This window comes from Nomascus leucogenys, chromosome 7b (assembly GCF_006542625.1).
Source record: "Nomascus leucogenys isolate Asia chromosome 7b, Asia_NLE_v1, whole genome shotgun sequence".
Taxonomy (NCBI): domain Eukaryota; kingdom Metazoa; phylum Chordata; class Mammalia; order Primates; family Hylobatidae; genus Nomascus; species Nomascus leucogenys.
Window position 1 is genome coordinate 44,144,497 of NC_044387.1, and position 8,664 is coordinate 44,153,160.

Consider the following 8,664-nt stretch of genomic DNA (forward strand, 5'->3'; position numbering starts at 1 on the left):
ATCGCAGCACTTTGGGAGGCTAAGGCAGGAGGGTCACTTGAGGCTAGTAGTTTGAGATCTGCCTGGGTAACATAGCAAGACGTCATCTCTATAAAAAATTAAAATATTAGCCAGGCATGATGGTACATGCCTGTAGCCCCGGCTACTTGGGAGGCTGAGGTGAAGGACCTCTTGAGCCCAGCAGTTTGAGGCTACAGTGATCCATGATCACACCACTTCCAGCCTAGGCAACAGAGTGAGATCCTGTCTCAAAATAAATAAATAAAAGTTGGAGAAAGAAAAGCAAGTACAATGAAAACACAAAGAAGGAAATATGGTTGGGCATGGTGGCTCATGCTTGTAATCCTAACACTTTGTTTTTTGTTTGTTTGTTTTGTTTTGTTTTGTTTTGAGACGGACTCTCGCTCTGTCGCCCAGGCTGGAGTGCAGTGGTGCGATCTCAGCTCACTGCAACCTCTGCCTCCTGGGTTCAAGCAATTCTCCTGCCTCAGCCTCCTGAGCAGCTGGGACTACAGGCGCATGCCATCATGCCCGGCTAATTTTTGTATTTTTAGTAGAGACAGGGTTTCACCATGTTAACCAGGATGGTCTTGATCTCCTGACCTCGTGATCCGCCAGCCTTAGCCTCCCAAAGTGCTGGGATTACAGGCGTGAGCCACCGCACCCGGCAATCCTAGCACTTTGAGAGGCCAAGGCATCAACTTTCAAATTGGGTAACGGGTAGAGGCTGAAAGAGTTTTGAGGTATATGCTTGAAATGTGGACATTAAGGGTGATACTGATGAGGACTCAGAAAGAAAAGAGGAGAGCTGTAGCGAAACCTCGATCTTCTTAGAGAATACCTAAGTAATCCTGAACAGAATGCTGGTGGGAATATATAGTAAGGCCATTTTTTTTTTTTAAACAGAGTCTCACTCTGTCGCCCAGGCTGAAGTGTAGTGGCGTGATCTTGCTGCAACCTCCACTTCCTAGGTTCAAGTGATTCTCCTGCCTCAGCCTCCCGAGTAGTTGGGACTACAGCTGCATGCCACCACGCCCGGCTAATTTTTGTATTTTTAGTAAAGACAGGGTTTCACCATGGTGACCAGGCTGGTCTAGAACTCCTGACCTCAAGTGATCCACCCGCCTTGACCTCCCAAAGTGCTGGGATTACAGGCAGTAAGGCCATTCTGATGGGGCCACAGATGGAAATGAAGAACATTTACTGGAAGCTGGACAAAAGGCCATCCTTGTTAGGAAGAAGCAAAGAACTTGGCTAAATTGTGTTCATGTTCTATCATTTTGTGGAGGTAACAATTGCAAGCAATGAAACTTGCAATTGGATGTTTGGCTTAGGAAATCTCTAAACAAAGTATTGAATGAGTTACCTAGCTCCTTCGGACTGCTTCCAGTAAAATTCAAGAGAGATATAAATGACTTAAAGACAGAACTGTTAAGCAAAAAGTAATAAGAACTTGAAATTCTGAAAAATGATCAGCCCATCCATATAGAAAAGAACGAGAACCCAGTTTGGAGAGAACGCTAACGGTGTTGCTGTGTTGCTGTGTTGCCAAGCTCCTTCAGTAAGATTACTGTGGATCAGCCATTGCAACAGAAGCTAGGACCTATTCTCCAAGATAATGGGAGAAGGACCCTGAAGGCAATTCAGAGATCATGAGAGCTGGCACTCCCATCACCGGCCCAGAGTGCAAGGACCCATAGTGCAGAGCAGATTCAAAGGCTGGCCACCTCTCTGGTCCAGGCCAACCAAGAAGCAGGAATTAGGCCCTCACCAGACACCAAATCTGCTGCCTTGATCTTGGACTGTCCAGTCTCCAAAAGTATGATAAATAAATTTCTGTTTTCACAGGACACCCAGTCTATGGTCTTCTAATAGCCTGAATGGACTAAGACATAGACCAATTGCACTTATAAACATAGACAAAGAACTCCTGAACAAATTACCAGCAGTAGCGGCCAGCAACACGTAACATAACCAATTTGGTTTTATCCCAGGGATGAAAGAAAGAGTTAAAGATGAAAACAGGCTGGGCATAGTGACTCACGCCTGTTATCCCAACATTCTGGAGGCCAAGGTGGGAGGAGCGCTTGAAGCCCAGGAGTTTGAGAGCCACCTAGGCAACATGGCAAGACCTCACCTCTACAAAAAATAAAAAAATAAAAAAATAAAATTAGCTGGGGTGTGGTGGCACATACCTGTAGTCCCAGCTACTTGGGAGGCTGAGGCGGGAGAATTACTTAAGCCCGGGAGGTCGAGGCTGCCGTGAGCCAGGACTGCGCAACTGCACTGCAACCTGGGTGACAGAGGAGACCCTGTCTCCAATAAAAAAAAAGATAAGATGAAAACAAAATATATTAATATAGTTTACCATATTAACAGATTAAAGGAGAAAAACACTTAAGATCAACTCAACAAATACAGAGAAACAAACATTTAATATCTATTCATGAATTTCAACAAAAATTGAGCAAAACAAAAATTTTTGCTCTATTGGTCTTGCTCTGTTGTCCAGACCAGAGTGCAGTGGCACAATCATAGCTCACTGCAGCTTTGATTCCTGGGCTCAAGCAACCCTCCTGCCTCAGCCTTCCAAGTAGCTGTGACTACAAGCATGTGCCACCACACCCAGCTATTTTTTTGTTTGTTTGTAGAGAGAGGGTCTCCCTATGTTGCCTGGGCTGGTCTCGAACTCCTGGACTCAAGAGATCCTCCTGCTTCTGCCTCCCAGAGTGCTGGGATTATAGGTGTGAGCCACCAAGCCTGGCCAGAATTTCTTTATTCCTAGTAAATAGTAATATGGCAACAGAGACAGACTAGATACTGTCCAATCCCATTTCCTCTTCCTAGACAGAAAAAGACCACATTTCCCATCCTCTTTGTAGTCACATTAGAACCAAGTGGCTAGCCAATAAACATGCACACATGTGGCATCCACCACAGCCTGGTTCAGCCATAAATCCCTTCACAATTATCCATTCACGTTCTCTCCCACAGACCTTGGACCCATGTGTGGAAGATGACAGCATCACCAACTGGAGGGTGCCTGGATCCCTGAGTCACCACTTGAAGCGAAAAGGTCAAGAGTAGCCACCTGACCCATATCAGGCTATGAAATGAGCAAGAAAGAAAGATTTTGTGAAGCCACATTTTCATACATGTGTAGGTCTGTTTCTGGGTACTCTACTTTGTGCCATTGGTTTGTATCTCTCCCTCTGCCAGTAGAACAGTGTCTTAATTACTGTAACTTTATAAAAATGCTTGATATCTGATAGGCAAGTTCAGGGTCAAGACAGGATGAATTCCTCTAGAACAAGGGCAGTTTCTCATTTCTTTTCTTTTCTTTCTTTTTTTTTTTTTTTTTTGAGATGGAGTCTCACTCTGTCATCCAGGGTGGAGTGCAATGGTGCAATCTCGGCTCACTGCAACCTCCGCCTCTCGGGTTCAAGTGATTCTCCTGCCTCAGCCTCCCGAATGGCTGGGATTACAGGCATGTGCCACCTGCCTGGCTAATTTTTTTTTTTTTTTTTTTTTTAGTAGAGATAGGGTTTCACTATGTTGGCCAGGCTGGTCTCAAACTCCTAACCTCAAGTGATTCGCCTGCTTCGGCCTCCCAAAGTGCTGGGATTACAGGCATGAGCCACCGAGCCCGGCCCTCATTTCTTAACACTGCGTTTGGTTGGAGAGCAACAGTCATTTATATGTGAATAAATGAAGCCGAAAGAGGAAGTTAGAAAGACCAAAGGGGCTGGGCGCGGTGGCTCACGCCTGTAATCCCAGCACTTTGGGAGGCCAAGGCAGGCGGATCACGAGGTCAGGAGATGGAGACCATCCTGGCCAACACAGTGAAACCCCGTCTCTACTAAAAATACAAAAAAAATTTAGCCGGGCGTGGTGGCGGGCGCCTGTAGTCCCAGCTACTCAGGAGGCTGAGGCAGGAGAATGGCCTGAACCCGGGAGGCGGAGCTTGCAGTGAGCCGAGATCGCGTCACTGCACTCCAGCCTGGGCGACAGAGCGAGACTCCGTCTCAAGAAAAAAAAGAAAGAAAAAAGAAAGACCAAAGGAAGAAGCAGACAAGAAAGGAAGAAGGAACACCCCTCCCCTCTCCAAAGAGACAGCTCCAGGAATGCCAAAGCTGCTCGCCTAGGGATGCAGAGCCAGAGAGCTCAAGTCAGAGGGGGAGGAGGTACGGAAGGAGTTTCAAGCCAGACTCCTATTCTCTCTCCACCCCCTCTCTCACCCCAAAAAGAGAGAAAATGACACGAGGCTTTGGAATCAAGAGCTGGAGGAACCTGGAAGCAAAAGCTGAGGCTGTCAGCTGCCCAGCAGTTAACACCCTGACACCATCGTCCCACTTCCAACACCCACAGAAGCTGCCTCCCAAGGGCCCCTGTGTCCCCGCATGGCCCACCTCAGCAGTATGATGCAGCACTGGGGAAGTGACAGAATGTGAAAAAAACTATTATAGCTGAGATATTTTAAAATTCCGCCCTCCAGGCAGCATCTGGTTGCTACAGCAACCCCAGCTCTGCAGGGTGTCCCGATTACCAGCAGGCTCCCTGCACCTGCCTCAGGCTGCGAGCAGGCGGCTGCCGCCAAGGGGAACACCAAGGAAATGCCCATGTTCTGATTCCAAGGTAATGGCTCAGACCCAAGGGGATTTTATCTGTTCAATGTGCAACCTGATGAAGTTTTGTCCCATGTTAATAATTTCATTAAAAATATGGCCTTACGTCCTATTCGATGCACTCACAGTCTTTTTTTTCATTCACTCGGCTCCATCAAAACATTTGGGATTGAGCAAATGAAAGCAGCTGGATGAGTTTTGGTTCCAGGGTTTAGACAAAGTCCCTAAGGGACAAAATTGGAATCAGAGCTGAGTGGCTGGCCCTGCTCTCTAGATTTGCATAAGTCATGTGGCAGGACACTTGCTCTTTTGCACCCAGCCTGAAATAGCTTATGATATCTTTAGGAAACCCGAACAAGTAATAAATAGGGGGCTGGGCACCGTGGCTCACGCCTGTTATCCCAACACTTTGGAGGCTGAGGCAGGGGTATCATTTGAGCCCAGGAGTTCCAGACCAGCCTGGGTAACATAGCAAGTTCCTGTCTCAATAAAAAAATTACAGGCTGGGAGCAGTGGCTCACGCCTGTAATCCCAGCACGTTGGGAGGCTGAGGCAGGTGGATCACCTGAGGTCAGGAGTTTGAGACCAGCCTGGCCAACATTGTGAGACCCCATCTCTATTAAAAATACAAAAAATTAGCTGGGCGTGGTGGCAGGCGCCTGTAATCCCAGCTACTCAGGAAGCCGAGGTAGGAGAATCGCTTGAACTCGGGAGGCAGAGGTTGCAGTGAGCCGAGATTGCGCCACTGCACTGGAGCGACAGAGCGAGACTCCGTCTCAAAAAAAAAAAAAAAAAAAAAAATTACATTAGCTGGACGTGGTACTGCACACCTGTAGTCCCAGCTATTTGGGAGGGTGAGGTGGGAGCATCACTAGAGCCCAAGGAAGTCAAGTCTGCAGTGAGCCATGATCACGCCACTGCACTCCAGCCAGTGTGTGGTGTGTGGTGGTACACACCTGTAATCCCAGCACTTCAGGAGGCTGAGGTGGGAGAATCACTTGAGCCCAGGAGTCCAAGACCAGCTGGGTCAACATAGCGGGACCCCATCTCAAAATATAATAAATAAATAAGTGAAATTAAATGAGAAAGAATGAATGGTTTCTGACTTTGTGCCCTCATTTCTGAAAACGGCATAGATAAGAATTCTCTCTCCATGAGGGGCTTTGTGAGGCTCTAACAAAGTAGGAATGGATGACGCCTGTTTCAAAATGCTTTGGAAAATGCTACCACCATGCAAATGTGAGCCAGCAAGACTGTGTCCCGGCCAGCAGCTCAGACGGCCAACACAAAGGTGCTTTGGAGGCCAGGGCTGGTCTTCAGAGACTCAGAGACTTGCGTCATGTCCCGGAGCAGCTGCTCTGGGTGCAGCCCAGATGAGCTCTCAGGTCAGATAGGTCGACAGGTCAATCTCACCACACAGATTGACAGAATAACCCAGCTCAGTGCCTTGGTGCTGTTGGCGCCACGAGGCACATGCCCAACACGCACCCCATGAGCCTTTCACACACAACCCGAATTTTGTTTGAACAACAATGTGCCAGTCCCTGCCTGCTTGTCACTGGGGGTGTCTGTGTGAACCCCTCGTCATCACCTGCAGAACTGGAGGTCAGAAGGGGGCACTCCTGGGGATGAAGCTCCATGAGCTCTGCTCTGGGCCCTTCCCTCCCTCCCCCCTCCCAGTGGGGCTGAGGGGCTTGCACGTGTAAGGGGGCCACCTTGCCACTGGACAAAGCACGCATGCTGAGGATGGTGGGGTGGGCACTAAGTCCTCCAGGATAGCCTGGCACTGCTCCCAGCCCTGACATGCCACTTCTGACCTTCCCATCACTTAGAAAAATAACCTCCTGTTGGGTCAAGCCACCAATCAAACTTCTGTTAGAGGCCAGGTGCAGTGGCTCATGCTTGCAATCCCAGCACTTTGGGAAGCCAAGGTGGAAGGATCACTTGATGCCAGTTCGAGACCAGTCTGAGCAACATGGTGAGACCCTATCTCTAAAAAAAAAAAAAAAATTAATTAGCTGGGTGCAGTGGGGCACACCTCTACTCCTAGCTACTCAGAAGGCTGAGGTGGGAGAATCACTTGAGCCTGGGAGGTAGAGGCTGCAGTGAGCAGTGATCGTGCCACTGCACTTCAGCCTGGGTGACACAGCAAGACCCCAGACTCTAAAAGAAAAAGACCAAAAAGATTTCTGTTAGGAACAGAACATAATCTGAAATGATACAGAACTGTACTTACAACAGCTCATTTATTTCTCAGATAGTCCTATGAAACAAACATTGCCAATGCCAATTTCACGGGTGAGAAAATGGAAGCTTGGAGGAGTGAAGGAAGTTGCCCAAGGCCATATAGCTAAGTGGATGGCCGGGCTGGGACTCCATCGCCAGGCCTGCAGTCCTTTCACTTCTGCCACGCTCCCTAGGGAGTGAAAGCAGAGGGAGGCATGTTCGTGTCCAAGGGCCCTGTTGAGGACTCACCATAGGAGGGTCTAGCGACCATCTACTATCATCTTTTGAAGACTCCCAAGTGCCAGGCATGCAGGTGTGGGGACACGATTATGAACCAATATGGACAGAGTCCATGGAGTGGTAGAAGACATAGAATCAGCAAGTATATGTGGGTCATGGGGTGCTAGGTACCATGAAAACATTTAGGGTAAGGATGATGGTGCTATGTTTACAGAAAGTCAAGGAAATCGGAATGGCACATCCATCACACCCATAAGTGGGTCTGGGAAAAAAAGAAAGAGATGCTTGGCCGGGCACAGTGGTTCACGCCTGTAATCCCAGCACTTTGGGAGGCTGAGGCGGGCGGATCACGAGGTCAGGAGTTCGAGACCAGCCTGGCCAACATAGTGAAACTCCGTCTCTGCTAAAAATTAAAAAATTAGCCAGGTGTGGTGGCATGCACCTGTGGTCCCAGCTACTTGGGAGGCTGGGGCAGGAGAATCGCTTGAACCCAGGAGGCGGAGATTGCAGTGAGCCAAAACCTCACCATTGCACTCCAGTCTGGGGGACAGATTGAGACTTCGTCTCAAAAAAAAAAAGGAAGGGATGGCATGAGCCACATGGACACTGTGGCCCGGCAGAGGGGCTGCGAGAGGCCCTAGGCAGGAGTGAATGTGGAGAAGGGTGGCAGGTGTGAATGATGATAGGGAAAGCAGCAGGTGAGGTCCTGGGGGTAGCGGTGGGACAGGATGAAGAGGCATTTGTGCCATGGTAAGAAATCACTGCTTTTGCTCTGAGTCAGATGTCACTGGAGGGCTTTCATCAGAGAACAGACCATGTGATCTGCCAATGAGTGAGCAGAGCAGGTGGGAGAGAAAACGGCGGAGGCAGGGAGGCCATTAAGCATGGCTACAACAGCTCAGGTGAGGCCAGGGGCCTAGCTGGGGTGGGGCGTGGTGGGTAGCAGAGCTCACTTGGGAAATTAAGGGGAGCTCAGCAGGACACCAGGCCCTCGGCCTAGACAAGGAGAGGAAGGAGCTGCCGCAGCCACCTAAGCGGGGGAAGACAGTTAAGCAGAAGGTGTGGACTGCGCTCAGTGTCTGGTTGTGGACACAGCAACACTTACACCGAGGGCAGCTCCTCAGCACTCAGCCACTCAGCCTCCAAGACATCGGCTCTCCTGTTTCCTAGCCACTCTCTCAACCTCCTTTGCTCCCTGACCTCTAAACACCTCTGAGGCATCCAAGCAAAGGTGTCAAGAAATCAGTTGAGGGCTGGGCACGGTAGCTCATGCCTGTAATCCCAGCACCTTAGGAGGTCAAGGCAGGCAGATCACCTGATGCCAGGAGTTTGAGACCAACCTGGCTAACAATGAAACCCCATTTCTACTAAAAATACAAAAAATTAGCTGGGCGTTGTGGCGCACACCTGTAATGCCAGCTACTAAGGAGGCTGAGGCAGGAGAATCGCTTGAACCCGGGAGGTGGAGGTTGCAGTGAGCCAAGATCACGCCATTGCACTCCAACTTGGGAAACAAGAGCGAAACTCCCGTCTCAAAAAACAAAAAGAAAGAAATAAGTTGAGGCCGGGTGCA